This window comes from Cupressus sempervirens, chromosome 3 (assembly GCF_028749045.1).
Source record: "Cupressus sempervirens isolate cs-2001-9-10 chromosome 3, ASM2874904v1, whole genome shotgun sequence".
Classification (NCBI taxonomy): Eukaryota; Viridiplantae; Streptophyta; class Pinopsida; order Cupressales; family Cupressaceae; genus Cupressus; species Cupressus sempervirens.
Genome location: NC_143120.1, coordinates 1,089,665,301 through 1,089,682,948, shown reverse-complemented (window position 1 = coordinate 1,089,682,948; position 17,648 = coordinate 1,089,665,301).

Below are 17,648 nucleotides of genomic sequence, written 5' to 3'. Positions count from 1 at the left end.
AAAGAGTTAGTTAGGGGTTTGAGCATGACCATACAAGGTTGAACACATATATAAGGTGTGAAATTATAGCATGCATTAATGAAGCCAGTTTTGTTAAGTGGGTCACTATGGATTATGTGAAACTTGTGTACGAGGTTAACAAGTGTATTTATGTCATGATAGCACTTCAAATTAAACATTGCATCCAAATTTGATAATAAAAGTTGTTAAAATGGTATTCACAAATTATTGCATTTGAATCAAATATAACAAATATGATCAAAATTATTGATATTCCATAAACATGAATGATACACATGATCCATAATAAATTAAATAATACTAGATACTAAATTAATATGTATATCATTGTGCACATAAATGATAAAAATATATATCAAAATACATGTATCCATAGAAAAATTACACAAATATATATCAAAGATCATGTATCCATAGATAAAGTACACAAATATATATCAAAATACATAGATCCATATACAAAATGTGGCTAATCATGCCATCAGAATGTGTATAATATCAATGTTTCTGTAAACAATGTGGCATATGCCATCTCAAAATGTCTCATGACGCATCCTATGATAACTATACTATCCTAGGGTGCTGGTGGATGATCAAATTGCAACCTCTTCATTGGACTAGGTGGATTGGATGCCTCCTACATAAACAAAAATGGAAAACCCAAAGTTAGACTACTAAATTTATATGATTCTTTGTATCTAACATTGAATTACTCAAATGCATATTGATCTTTTTTTTAATGAAGATTTATACTATTAAACTTTCATAATAAATACTTCTCTCATTGACCTGCTGTGTTGGTCAGGAGTCCTCTCATATGCCCTTGGCAATGCTCGTACCTCATTGATTGTGGCTTGTGTATGTTCAAATATGTTTGTCAAATGAATCTACAATTTAAACTATAACATTATAATTCATAGCATGCTAAATTTATAACATATTTAATCATGAATTCAAACTACGACTTACTAGTGTAGGCTCCTCCTCAAGATATAGTGGTTGTATCATCAAATCTACAAAACTCTCTCATCGAACCTCGTGTGCACTAGGAGTCTCCTATGAGATACAAAATATTAGTTGTTAATATCACAAAAATCAGTTTTGAATTTATTTATGAAGATAAGAAAAATAAAAAATAAATGATACTTATACATACAATGGGGCTCTCGGTGCGAATGGAAATGCCTAAGTGTCTATGACACAGAATCTGTATGGGCTCATCGCTAGTAGCCACACCCTATATAAAATAAAGAATGTAATTAAATTTTTTTACCACAAACATTTTACAAGAATGCATCAATATTTAATCAAATAGAAAGCACCTAATTACCTTTCCTTTGTCAATGGGTGCTAGCTCATCCCCCGCACTTTGTCCCCAAGGGATAGGTTGTAGCTACAAAATAAAAGAAAGATTAGCAACCATATATGCTACAATATCAAATAGAAAAAACAATGAGAGCACAACATAATGTATGGTAGATATCTCAAGGCCAAATGAAATGGCCGAGAGCATGGCATCATCAACCTGTCTAAGCTCCTCCTTGATCATCAACTAAACATGAATGAAGATCACATACATGTATAAGTCAGTATGGCTTAAAAATTAAAATTACTCTATTATAAAAATTAACTTTAAATTGCATATGTCATAACAAAAAAATGTATACACATGTATTGTCACAAAAGGAGTCCATGCCTTTGCATTCCCCTCCTCTCTCACATCAGGGTTTGTAGCCTCTACATGTGTGTCTGGTGTATCCTTGTCTAATACAAAATGATACTTAGGAAGATCACCTATGGGACCCCAGAAAATATTTTTGTACATAATGCAAGTGTGAGGCACACAAATGTGTGATGAGCTAGCCGATGATGAACTAGTGCCAGCATCATCAACATGGGGAGGCAGGACTAACCTAGCCTAAGATATCAATGGGCTACTTAAACTATGAATGGTTCTAATGGTCTGAGAGCTAGCCTCTACCATAATATCAAGATGCTACACTTGAGGAGGGTGGGAGATATCAGTGGGGGGACAAAAGTGCTAGCTTTCTTCTGTTAGGAAGAGGGTCTATCCTGAGGAGCTCCTAATCTTACACCCATGTTGGGCTTGATGCTCCAATAGTTCACTTTGAGTTTCAACACAAATTCTACATATAATTTTCTAAAGAAATAAAATGGCACCTCTAAATTGCTATGTGGAGGGATATCAAAAACCATCTACCAATGATCCCAAAAGTTTGCACGTATGGCATCATTTGTGCACCATTTAATCGATAGTTTGTGTTTTTTTATTTTGACTGGTATACCAGTTTTTATGTTCGTAAAAAGGCTAGCCAAATCCTCTTTGGTTATATTGAGGGCTGCAACCTCATCATAGTCCAAGCCATCATCAAACATCTCATGCATTTCATCACGCCAACAAAGTGCAAAATTTTGTTGGTTGGTAAGGATTTCAATATTATCCACTATGGTGTTTAATGTGGATAACATAGGAGCCAATGCAGGTACATTATTATATGTTCTTCGCAAATCTCTCAATTTGGTGAGATTTTCATTTATCAAATCATCGATTCGAGGAGGGTTTTGGTAGGGTAAAGGATCATTTGGTGGATGGTTTTGTAGAGGCACTAGATCATTTGGTGGGTGGTTACGAGGAATAGTATTCCTTGCCTCAGTGTCATCATTTTGATCAGCCATTCCTATTAATTCGCAAAACATAATTTATATTTTTTAATTACCTTAATTTTAACAATTTCTATCAAAAAAACCCTAAATTCTAACAAATTCAACTACAACTAACAAATTCATGATAAAATATATTAAATTTATATTAAAATTGATTAAAAAAACACAAAAAAACTTACTTATATTGGATACACGATATGGAAGCCAATATTCGAAACCCTGTGCATGAGATTCATTGTGATAACAACCCGCGGGTTGCTTTTTTTTATAAAAACTGGAAAATATTAGGTATTCAATATTATATCGGATGTCTGATATAATATCATATATCCAATATTTGACACATGAACCCCACGTCAACCCACGGGTTGTCTTTTTTGAAACACCCCGCGGGTTGTAATTTATATTATATTATATACTATTATCTTATATTATATTATACTATACTATTATATTATATTATAGTAGTAATTTATACTATTATATTACATTATACTCATATTAATATTTGTGAATGATTTTCGAAATATAAAAATATTAATCTTCATAAATAATATAATATATATTTATTATTTTATAATTATATAGTGTAATAACTAATTTATTATTTTATATTAATTTATATATATTTCATACTATATATTTTTAAGTTTTCATTATTGGGTATCCAATATAATATCACGTATCCGATATCAAATCAGATATTCGATAAGGGTCAGGCCTTACATTCCATGTCTTTTACTTGGATAGGTGAAAAAAAGTTCGAGCGAATTTTGAAACACTTTTAGATGTTTTCAAACTCTATTTTTTTCACATCACCAATTTTTTGCACACCATGATCCTACACATACCCTACAACCATTTTCTAAGTACCAAACCTTAGGGATGCTTTCTTTACCAATGTTTTACATGATGAAGGTTGTGGGATATTTGTATTTCCCATATTCACATCAGCCATATTTTCATTCTACATTGACTTATCACCCTGCTTCTTCCAGCATTCTCTTGCATAATGCCCAAAATTATGATAGTTGTAGCATTGTACATTACTCTTATTAGAGCTGTAATTTTTGTTACCTCCTCTAGAGCTATTTTTAGAGGTGCTTGCTCCCCCTTGGTTTCTTTCTTGTCCTAATATTTCTACACCAGTATTCCTTTGACCATTTCTTCCATAATCTCTACTTCTTTAGCCTCTACCAGAGTCATTTCTTCCTCTCCCCCTACCTCTTGAATTCTCTTGAGCCTTAAGAGACAACTCTTCAAAAGTTGTTACTAATCTATTGATCTAGTGCTCATAGGTTTGAAGAGTTCACATCAACTCATCCAATGTGATGAGGTCCTTTGCTTCCTCAATGGTCATTACAAGATTGTCATATCTCTGAGGTAAACTCCTCAATATCTTCACCACTATCATTTTCTCTTCATACTCTTCTCCATTTGACTTAAGCTATATATCAAAGAAGATATTTGGGTATATGCAAGATCATGGTAAACCAAACTATGCTCTTAAGTGGCATTAAAAAATTATAAAATCAAGGTTATGTCAACTTGACATATAATTTTGTACTTGTTATTAACTTTGTATCAAAAAATTGAGAGAAAAGAATCTCTAAAAAATTGAATCTAGTTTCTAAACTACTAGGACTTATCTCAAAAAAATAAAAATTAATTGGTCGAAATTATGAATTTTAATGCAATATTACAAAAATTTTAGAACAAAATAAGAAGTAGACGTATGCCTGACTGCCTTAATCAAAATCAAATGATAATATTTTTTAATAATATTCTAGATATAAGTAGTGGACTCATGCCTAGATGTGACACATATTTTTGAGTATTTTTATTCTAAATAAATAATAATTAATTAATTTTTGACTTTAGTATTTTTGGAATTAAAAAACTCTCGTGTTTGACCACGTTACCTAATTCAAAACTCTATAAAATTTAATTTTTCATTTTTTCCTTATAGTAGAAGAAACATAGAATGTGATGCATCTTTTGGATTTAAAAAATGTTGTACCATTTGAAAGTTATAGTTGCTTTTCAAGTAGTGTGTCAGTCAACACTTTATATGTAACTCCATTAAAAAATAAGTAATAATTACTTACTAAAATCATAATTTGAGAAACCTTACATTTATGGAAAGATAAGAACATTCTTAAGAAATCCTTTTCATTTCATCAAATTTTAGTGGGAAAAAAAGAAGTCAACTATATATTTGAAGTAAAAATCAAATAAAAAAATGTCAAAAACACATTTTTAGGGTGTTTTTAAAGTTGACCATATAGGTTTGGTATCAAAAGATAAAGTAGACCTTATAAAGATATTAATTGTTCTCATTTAGTATTAGGGTGAGTGGGAAAAATGTTAGAATAGATTTTGAAATGGTTTGAGATATTTCTGAACTACAATTTTTTTAGATCACCACTTTTTGGCACACCATGGTCTTGCATATACCCATTCTTGAGTTGAATTCTACAATAGGTTCATTATCCTTCATTTGAAGGTTCTCAAACTTCCTTCTGATTATCTGTAGCTTGACTACTTTGACCTTATCACTCCCCTTGAAGTTTTTCTCAAAGATATCCCATGCTTCCTTTGAGTAATTTGCTTCTCTAATCTTGGGAAGAATAGTCTCTATCATTGTTGCCTCAATCAGACTTAATGTTTTTGCATCCTTCCTTCTTGACTCTTTCAAATGGTCTTCTGAGCATTTGTGAGGGCATCATATTGTGTTGGGTTAGTTACATCATTGAACCCATTGGTCACAAACTCTCACAAATCATTAGCAACCATGCTAGTTCTCATCTTCTTCACCCATGAATCATAGTTATGTCCATTAAAGGATGTTGTCTATTGTCATATCTTTCCTGAATCTCCTGCCATGTCAAATACCCAGAAAATAAATACCCTAACTCATTGTGGATGTGGGGCCTTAAAACTCTGATACCATGTGAGGAAATACAACTTCACAATATAAAATTTTGGTCGGCAACGATGGGTGTCAAGTGATAGGCATTGGGTGTCGAGTGAACTTGGCATACTAAGGAAACTGAGTGGAGGTTGCTCGACAATAGTGTGTGCCGATTTTCTTGATAATAATGGGACCCGAGAAAACTTAGTCACCAAAGGCAGGTGGAGCACAGAAGACTCAACACTCAAGCAACACAATGACTGAGTGAGCTCAATTGACGAAGAGACCTGAGTGAGCTTGGTTTACTTGGAAAAGAAAGTCGGTTAGAAAACTAAATGAACTCGATAGGCATGACATAATTTACATTAATCGAGTTGATAGGAGAGGTCGGTTAGCTAAGGAACTAAGAGAGTTAGCAATAGACAAACTGACTAAAGTTTTTCACCATTAAAACACATAAAGTGATAACAAAGAGCTTGCAACTCTAATTTTCTCAAATTCTAAGCACCGTGCAATAATGAATAAAAAGGAGACAACAAAAATTAATATGCCTACTTGCTTGTTTTCTATTCATAAACTGATTACACCGAATACAAATCTGGGGGCATGGGCTTCAACAAAAAACAAAATGCTTTAACCTACAACGTCTATTTGAAATATAAACTGGCAGCACTACAGGACTACGTACAATAATGCCTAAAGCAATCACTACTTCACAAGACAAACAAAATGATATTACAAAGAACCAACTGATCTTGTGTTACTACAACTCTGATCCTTTGTTGTTCCTCCTGCTCTCTGAACTCTACTCTGAATATTCCTTTCTCCTGTGCTCTGATTTGCTGATCTCTCTTCTTTTTCTGCTTTGTACTCTCTACACTTTGAATGAATGAGACTTCATGTTTTTTTTGTCTTGCTTCAAAACTTTTCCCCCTCTTTTCCGGGTTTGAGATCACCTACCAAGTTAATGTTTATCAGCGGGTAGATGGGCGTGTGACTCCAGAGGCAATCGACCATTTCAAGTTTCTGACAATTAGATTGTTTTCTGTAGATATGAAATCAATCATGACGTGAATCGCTTCTCCTTCCTCTAAGACTAGAGAACTATGCAAAGCACCGAGGCAAAATAAAACATGACATTCACAAGTGTCTGCATCGTGTCTCACATCGTTTAGGAGAAAAAAGTGCCTTTGTCATTTAATGAACTTTTCAAGTACTCCAATAGGTTTAGCATTGAACAAATGCATCGACATAGCTTCAAGACTGCAACAATTTCCTTTGAATCACTCCCACATAAAATTAAATCTCTTTGATATCTAATCACGCCTTCACACAACCTTGGAGATCTCCTTTTTATTGTATTTTACAAGGAGAATAAAATAAGATTTTACCCTTTCTACTGAATTACTATTCTCTAATATGTCATTAGAGAGTGCCCACTTAAAACGTAATTCTTCAACTTACAATACTTTAGATAGACAAGAGACCATATGGTTCACTTCTTCCTCATCTCGCTGCCATAGGATTGGGAATTATCAATATGTAGCAACATTTACATGGCAACCGCAATGAAAATAGTGCAAGGTGACTTGCCTTCCATCACGTAGGTGCAAAAGTTTAACAACATGCTCCAATGCCATTTGAAGATAAAGGAAATATTGTAACCTTGATATATATTATTAAAGAACTGTGAAAAAGCATTTATACAAGGGAGAGAGCATTTAGAGCATTTACCAATTTGGAACTGCAAAGATCTGTAGCTAATTGACCATATTTGTCAATGGTAATATATTCATAGTTGGAGAGAAAAAATTTGTTTGATCGCAATCTAATTTTTAGAATTTGTTTAATAAGATTGAAATTAATAAATAATGAATTTTAACTAAGAATATAAGTTCTTTACAACTCATTAGGTTTAGTTTTAGTTCAATTGTTTCAATTGTGTCAAGTTTTTGAATCAGCATTTTGGATCAAACTTTATGACCTATCATTATGACAAAGAAGTACAATCAGAGAGTACAAGAAGAAAACCCTGAGTTAAAGAAGAAGCACTTTTCTTCTTGTGCTTTCTAATTGTGCTTTTCTGTCCTGATGATGAGAACAGTGATTCAAAATCATGACGCAATTCAAACCAAAACTACTAAAAATTAAATGAGTTTCAAATCATAAATTATTTTTCATCTAATTAAATTTGACCTTATTAAGAATTACAATGGTAGAAAAGAACACAATGTAAGTACACATGTATGACTAGCTCTATCTTGACACAAATCAATTCCTTTTGGAGAATCTATACATAAAAAAATAAAAGCCCAATAAAGTATTCCAGATGTGCTATTAAACATTCATAAACAACTTTTATAAAAAAATATTAATTATAGAAGTTGGTACTACAATTATTTTGTGTTGTTGCAATAGATAGTTGCTAAGAAGTCTCTCTACAAGCATCAATTAATGACACCTCCAAATGATTACTAGCCTATTAAAAATATTCTGATTTATGAATACAAGACTGAACAATATTGAAAATATTTGGAAATTATATAAGTAAAATGCACAATGCTCATCCCTTCCCCATACAAAACCCACTTCACCCTAATAAAAAGCATAAACATGTGGACCAAAGTCACGCACTAACAAGATCACATGAAATGTCATCAAACATAAAGTAAAATAGTTTTCTTACTAATATGAGTCAAATGAATGGAAATTAAGCTTGGGAAAATAAGTCAACTTTGACTATTAACATTTTTAGCATAGAAATGAAGCTGTAGTGTGTGATGTTTAAGTCATCAGCACAATTTTACCCCTCTCCAATAATTTATTAGCCAAAAAAACAAAAAGAAAGAGACAAATTGATCGCTTAAAAAGACCTGGAGTTTCAACAACATTTAAAACACTAATTTGTGATTGCTAGTGTCATACAGAACTTATATGGGAAACAGTTGTGTTTCAATTTGCAGAAATGATGAGTCGACATATAGTAAGATATCAGAGAAGGGCCATTTGCAATTACAGCCAAATTGCCAGACTTTCAACAACTAGATTTTCTAGTTTTAAAACAGTCATGTTTGCTCGATTAGAGACAGGAAAGTATGTCCCAACAGTAATCCGATCTCAAATTCCAAGTGCTTTTGTGCGAATTAAAATTCATCCCTCAATAAGCGAACCTTCCAAGATTTTGGTTTTAGACATCTGTGAAATATATACAGATCTCCTGATCTCAATATGATTACTATTTTGTTTGTTGGCAACTTGGCAATTAATCGCATATCATTGTACAAAACAATATCGCTGCAGCAGTGTTCCAGAGATAAGGGAACAACAAAACGTCTACAGCTTTGCTTTCAAATTCCACGTAAAATCACTTACGTCATAACTCAATAAATAAAGTTCTCGCATCATGCAAAATATATTTAGAAACATGGTTTAACCTGTTAACAATAGCAACATGCTCATGTTGTTTTTGGAGACGAAGCATTAGAAAATTGCTGCTCAATATTGAATTGCATCTTGTCATTTGGTTTGGACAACTTTCTTAGAAGCCAAGTGGGTTGTAAACTGTAAAATTTTAATCTTGGTAAAGTATAAATCAACATAATTTGTAGGTGAAAAATGAAAAAATTAAAGGGAAGAAGAAAAATTAAATAGTCTTCTATAATTAATAATTATATGAACATGTTTTGAATTTAAAATGAACTATGAAAGGAAATAAAATAAGAATACTAAGAACAAGATAAGAGATGCAATTTTTATGCAAAGCTCTTGAAATACAAAGAGATGGCAAAAAATAAAAATTCATGTAACTATTGGGTTCCACATCCCAACAACTTCTCTTGTGAAGTCCAACCAGCACAACCATCCACTTTGGCATCCCCTAATTCCTGTTTTGAATCCTAGAGAGCAACCAGGCCTTGAGAAGATCTCAACTTTACCAGATTTTGTTCCAACACACTCCAAATGAGTCTTCTCCCAATCACACCAGAGTCAAAAATATCTTCTTCCTTATATTGCAACCTATTGATCACATAATTTGTATCCTTTTTATTGTTGTTCTTGTTTAGGAAAACATTATCATTGTCAATTATTGTTGAAAAGGTCTAGCGGGCCTTTGTCATTCATGTGTTGTGTAAACAATCATCAATAATTGTACCGCTAAGTGGTGTTCCCACATCCTACAGCTCCTCCAACATCAAATTCTAAAGCAATTTTTTCCAAGCCAATTGTTGGAATTGAAACATCTGATTGCAATTTGGCAACCGTATAGTATAAGACCCCATAAAACCCTATTGAAAGGACTAGAACAAGTTGGATTCCACATTGTTTGCAAGGCGCACCAACTCCTTGTATATGTTTGAGTTGTTTCTAAATTTGGGTTTTGGTTATAACCTTGAACTACTCATATCCTTGAACATTTTCTTATCTTTGGTGGTATTTCCCATATATTGAGGCATTGATTCTCAATCTTATTGGTATTGGAAACATTGTATTTCTTGATGGAATATTTCCTTCGTGCATTCCTTGGATGGAAAGTGATTTTGATCATAATGGGAATAATGATCATTAATCCATAGATCCATGGCCTTGCTTGGATTTGAACTTTTGATCTCTTCATATGCTATAGTACATATTGTTAGAGTAATAAGATATTGTCTTATTAATTAAATCATTTTAATTTAATTATTAAGTTACTTATTATCTATAGTTTACTTAAGCTAAACTTTAGGCATATAATAATTAATTATTTTATTAATTAAATTATCATGTGACCTAGGTTTTACCTGTTAGGATTTTGATCTCATTTTATAAAGATTGACCTCTTTGTAACAAATTCACTTTTGATAATAGAAATCTCTTTCTTTGCTCATCAAAAATGTCTCATCTATGGATCTAAACAATTAGTTTAATGATGTGTCCATGACACATGCCATTATAAGTGTTTGTACTTCTTTTACACTCTTGATGTTCATGGTTCTTCTTTCTGTAGGAGATATTGCATTCAGTTTCAGTATTCATGTCTTACCTCACAACATTATAGGGGAGTTATGTTGGTTCTATTACTTTCTTGGTTCAATGGAGTGAGTTATGTATTCAATATTTGATCCTATGTATTAGGTGATTGCAGTGGCTAGATACCTATGCATTTCAATGAAATGGATCATTTATCATATAGACATTCTTTCAATCCTATTTTTGGAGGCCATGAAAATGCCTTCCATCTTTGATTGATCAGCTCTTTAGATAAGGTCTTCTCTACCTAGTCATGTTCTATAGAGTGGAGGTTCTTTAAATCAATAGTTTGACAATGTTTATAGCTTCATGCTTCAGTGGTGTTCTTTATGATTGTCCTTTTGTTCTTATCTTCTAGAACATTTTATTTCGATCTCTTTTTGGAGTAGGTTTTTCCCATGTGGTTTTCTCTATTTCTCCTCTTTACAGAGATTTGGTTGTGCTTAGGTACCCTATCAAGCCTTGTTGTTGAGATGCAAATTTTTTTTTAGCAGTAGTTTCTAGGTTTTTAGCTACTCCCTAAGTTTATCTTAAGGGGGGTGTTAGAGTAATAAGATATTGCCTTATTAACTAAATCATTTTGATTTAATTAGTAAGTCACTTATTATCTCTAGTTTACTTAAGCTAAACTTTAGGTATATAATAATTAATGATTTTATTAATTATTATCATGCAACCTAGGTTTTACTTGTTAGGGTTTTGATCTTCTTTTATAAGCATTGATCTCTTTGTGACTAATTCTATTTTGATAATAGAGATCTCTCTTTCTGCTCATCAATAATGTCTCATCTATGGATCTGAAAATTCTAGCCTCCATAGCTTTTGCTTCTCTCTTTCTATGATAGGTGTTTGCATGCAAATGGTTCTTAGGAGATGTGGGGTTGCTCTTCCATCAAGTCCAACACTTATAACCTTTTTATATATTGTTAAAGCACATCCAACCTTGTTGTATGTTGATGTAATTTTCCTCATTGTATGCTTGGAATTTTTAGACTACTTTCATCTTTGCCTCTTCAACACTCATCATGAGGTGATAATCCTAGCTAAGACTAACTGTAGTAAGGTCATGAAATTGAGAATTGAAAAGCTCTCCAAATGTCAACTTTAAAACACCTTGATTTGCCCCTATGTATAACCACTTTTCCATTCAAATCCCCTTTAATAACCTTTTCCCTATCTTTGTCTAGAAAAAAAGTTGATGGAAGATCTAACTTGTCATCCCTATACAAAATATAGGTCACTCTCCTGACATTTCAATCTTTTCCCTATCACTTTCTCTCTTTCTCTACCAAAAGCCTTTGGTTCTATCCACCACGGAACTTGTTTCACTTGGTAGCCTTGGTGGCTAGAAAGACCTATAGACTATCACTTTTCTAGAAAACTCATGACATATTTCTTGGTAGTCACCATCTTTAAAACTTCATTTTCCTTCTTCATAATTTTACCTTTGGTCTCGATCATAAGTTCTATCACTCAAAATTCTTTGAGAGAAAATTCCTCATCCCTCCCTTGAAAAATATTAATTTCCCATGTGTTTTCTCCAAAATTATGAACACAAAATAGTATAAAATTATTTCACACCTCAACTATGGAATCTCATGGTATTTTTTAAGAAGTCATATTTGTATACGTACTTGTTCATAGGATATCTACTTTATTTTTGAGATAGTCATCCTTACTCATAGTTGTAGTATCTTAAAATGGACACATTTCATTTTGAGACATTTTAGCCCTCCTTAGTGTAGTTTCAGTCTATTTCTCCCTTCCTCTAATCCATCTCACACTTTTATATCATATCTTTCCTTCTCATATGGTCCCTTAAGTTTTCTGCCACATTTCTAGTCATATCTTTTGTCATGCTTTGTATCTTCACATTCCATGAGTAACAATTTCTAACACTTTATGAGGCCTATTTCCTCCCTTTTGTGCAAATAAGTTGACCCAAGTTTATGTAGTTCAATAGAGGGGTTGACACAGGTCAACCTCTTCCCCAGTTATTGTAGATCTTAGGACCTGAAATCCCTTAGAGTTTACATTATTAACTCTCCACTTTCGAGTCTATCTGTATTATTTTTCTACCCAAAAGCTAGTATAAGAGGAGGCTCTATGGCTTTATTTTCATAGTATGGGTTCACCAAACTTCCACAAGGCATCAAACAATCAACAAATTCTCAAGGTATTCAAGAAAGAATGTATTTTCAAGCGTTTCCCCCTTTACATCAATTTTCTTCCTTCAAGGTGGTAGTGAAACTTGGGTTCAAAGGAGGATATCTCTATCATCCTAATCCATTCACGTTATTTTATTATCCATGATATGTCATATGTATTCCTATTCATGAGCTTTTGGCTTCTTTGATTTCTCTTTTGGTTTCTTTAAGTTAAGGCTAATACATCTACATACTTGATCACATGTCAAATTCAATTGCATCTATGGAGGTAAATTAATCTTTTATTTGATATTATTTATATCTACTACATGATATCATTGCCTTTAGCAATTACATTTCAATTCAAGGTTGATTTATTAACCTGGGGCTTGACCAAGACAAGCCCTCATCCACCAAACAATGAAAGCCTTTATTTTTTGTGCGCAAGGGCATGATAGTGAAATTGTGATCATAGATTTGAAATAACTTCGTAAGAGCTTTCTAGAGATCTTGGTTCATCTTTATTACAAGGCCCTTGGAACATGATGACCTCGTAGAAATCATTCTAGAATAGTTATAAGTAGGTCAAACTATTCTTTATTACTTTTCTAGAAAATTAGTTCCTAGTTGTTTCTCTAGTTTTTGTTTTGTTTGGAGATCTATAGTTAGATTCACTATTACAAATTTGGGTTCATATTTTTCAGAGCTAAAATACAATAGACTCTATGCATTTCAAGGTGAGTCTTATATATCTTATATCCCTCCATAATTTTAGCTTAGATCAATATCTTAATTGGGCTATTTGTATACACTTAACATCTTGATCTACAATACCTAATCAGTTAGCTCAATTTTGCATACACACTATCACACATAGGCCAAAGAGTGTATTTCCTTATATTGCATTCATTTTCATAATTGAAATTGAGAATTCATATAGCTTTCCTTTTAGACTTTTCTAATCTAATTTGGATTATAAGGAGGAATCATATTTGGGGATTGTATGTACTAGATGACACCAAATGCAATTAATAACACACTTTAATAAGGAAGCTAATCTAAATGAACAAGTATTATTCTAGATGAATAAATAGAAATCTAATATGAATTGATGCAACAAAACTAAGATGAGAATAAGAAAATATTAATATAAGAAATATTTGATGCCCAATAAGTACAAAATTAATTCAAAAAAAAATATTACTCAAATATCACACAAATACGAGAGGCAAGAAGCCTTCTTCAATAGTATTTTTAGACATACCGATGGTTGAGATTAAATCAGATGAACGATTAAGATTGATTGAAGTTTAGTTAAAAATAGGTAACTTCTTTTTAAGAAAGAGTAAAATTTCCTATTTTTGGAGTGAACGAGGGATTTAACTATTTGTGCTTCCTTTTTTAATTTTAGTCAACTAATTCTTTCCCTTTTCAAATTCAACTTTCCATTCGAGTGTTATTTTTGTAGAATATTTGGTGATAATTGAATTATATCTCATTAAAATTATTTTCTAAATTAATAAATATTTTGATTCAAATAATTGATAATTTGAGATATTCAATTCAATCAAATAAATAAATTCCCCTTTTCCTATTTAATCGGCAAAAGAGGATTAATTCAATTAAAGGGTTATGACTTTAGATTTTATTAATTAAATGAAAGGGTTTAGTGTCCAATTTTAATTCTATTAAAAAATTTGTTCAGATTATTATAATTTGAAATTTCTTTAATATATTTCTATAAATGTCTTAAGTTAATATTCCTCTTTTGTAATAACATCGGATAACTTATCTGTCTTTCAAAAGAGAAGACTTCTTATAACATATATAACATATACTTAAAGAGTTGTGACCCAACACATACCACTACACTCGATGGATGCATCAATATTTTTGACTCAGTAAATTATGATGCATGAAGATGACAAGGTTCAAGCATTCATAATAAAGCACATATAACACAAGTTCATGCGCTAATAACAAGCACTAATACTAAGCACATAAGAAGGAAAGTACCTACGTCAAATAACATGTCAAACACATTAAGGGCCCATTTGGCTATGAGAATAGGAATAGGTGAATAGGAATAGCTATTATGGAATAGAAAATGGGGCTACGTATTCTTGTTCTCTGTTTGGTTTAGCCAATATTTGATGGGAGATTCATGTACCCCAAAATTTATGTTTTCTAAAAATAAATAAAACTAGAATAGGAATACGTATTCCAATAACACCTATTTGGGTGGAATTGCAAAACCTCATTTTTGGGCCAAAATTGGAATACGTATTCCTATTTCATATTCCAATTCTGATTTGGTGCATCCAAATGAAGAATTCAAAATTTTAAGAATTTACATATGCCTATTCCACTTGTATTCCTATTGCCAAATGGGCCCTAAGATATTTGTTCATGTGAGGATAAGACTACCATAGTCGATGTGACATGTGGGACAATATACTTGTCATTGTTAAAATGCTCATTTCATGAATGATATACATTTATTGGGTTGAATAGTGGTACAAATATAAAGTGATATGTATGTATAATGGGTGTAATATATAGATATATCCATTAGAAATATCAATTGACATAACATGTGACGAATGGATATTATCATTATCTATAATATTTAATCAAGATTGTTTTTATATTTATACTTTAAGTTTTATCCGACTGAAGTTATAAAGTATTAACAAATTTAATATATATAGGAATTGATCAATGTTTAATGATTATTACCAATTAATGGTTTTATGCAACTGGCATGCAAATTGAGTAGAGAAAATAGTCATGCCTTGTGGTTTGTTGTTAATTGATATTTGAGATTAGAAGAAAATTTGTTCAATGGACTAATTTTAGGCTCTCTTTCCCTAAAAATATCTTTTGAATGGATTAGTTGTGAAAGATGGAGTTCTACATCCTACTAAAATGCTTCCATTTTCTCCCTAAACAAAAACAACATTGTCTTTTAGACTGACCATGTCCTTCATCACTCCAACCATATTTTTTTCCTCTTTGATGCTCGTAGACTCATTTTTACTTGAAACTATGGCTCCTATATTGCTTCCTCCACAAATACCCCTATTATTATAATAATTTCTAGATGAGTATCTATTAACAAGAAAATGTGCTTCTTTGCTATAATTGAGCTCCACAAAGTAACTTAGCTAACATCCTATATAATTTGGTAGAAAAAGTATTTGGACCATTGAGGCTAAAGTCTACAACTAAAATTAATTATTTTATAAATGAGAAAATAGGTCTTGTACAAAGTTGTCTATCTTTCTTGATTTTCCCTCTTTTATAACTCTTCCATTATGGATTTCCTATGTTGTACATCACCCCTATCTTCAATAATTGAACTAAGCTTAAATTTGAGATCTTCTAAAAATTATTTTGATTCAAATTTAAGATATTTTTCTAGCCATCACACCAATGCCCATAACATTTATTTTTCCACATTCAAGTACATCAAATTGAATTCTAAATTGGCAAGAAATTTATGATAAATTGTAGAATCAACTTTATCTTCTTCCATCTCTACTCAATCTCACCATACTCTAGCACCATTTGTAAATTTAAAATATTCAAAGAAAGAAAATAAATCAAGAAAACTAAGAATGAAACAATATAATAAAATAGTATTAAAAAACAATATAATAAAGAAAGTAGATACTTGAATAAGATATAACATCTGGAAAAGTATAACCTAACCTCATATTGCAAATTTGTTTATGATGAGGTCAACTCAAATTATGTCACTTCCAGTAGATTTGTGACAAATTCCCATGGCCCCAAGTTTTATGTCAAAGTTAAAATCAAGGTGTTGTCTCTTCTAAATTCTAGCTAATGAAAAAAAATGAAACCCCAACCTTTTCTGATTTGTTTTATGGTATCTAAAAGATTTTATCATATAAAGAAAATGAAGAATATATTTGATTTTGACAGTAGTAACCAAAAGGAGATGAGGGAATCTATTTTGTATATCCTACTTAATAATATTTTAGGTATGGGTTTCCATACTAAAATACCTAAAATATCACAATGGAGAAGGGTCCTTTTTTATGAAATAGAAAATATGAGAAAAAATGTTAAGGAAATGACTAGAGGTTAATGTTCCCTACTCATCTAATTATTTTTTAAAGTTAATGCTATAAAGGAAATGACATACTCCTCCAAAGATAATGCAAACAACGGGTAGAGAAATATTTGTTTGACTATGAAAAGTATTATATATATATATATATATATATATATATATATATATATATATATATATATATATATATATATATATATATATATATATATATATATATATATATATATATATATATATATATATATATATATATATATATTGTTCATCTATAACCTCACTAAGAGTATTAAAGATATTAAGGAAGAGCATGAAGAAAGAGTTAACAGTCTAGAAGACTTTTTTGAAAAAAATGTAAGAAACATTCAAAGCTATTATTAAAGGTAGCCACCTAGGTATGAAAAATATCTCAAAAGGGCTTAGACAATTGAATGTAGAGGTCAATGCTATTTCATGTATCTCTAAGGGTATTTTAATATCCCCTATGGAAAATGTGAAGAGTGTAAGGAAACTTGAAACTAAAAGTATTATTGTTTCCACATAACTCATTTTTCAATCTAAAATGAAAAGGGAAATTAGATTCCATACGAAAGATAATAGAGAACATACCCATTAAAATATGACACAAAATATATGCTAGGAAACCCTTATTGAGGGAAAAACTCAAAATCTAAAAAAATCCTTCACTATATATTATTCAACAAAACACCATTGCAATACAACTATGCTAGCCTTCAAAGTCATGGCCACAACCAAGCAATCTAGGTTAACA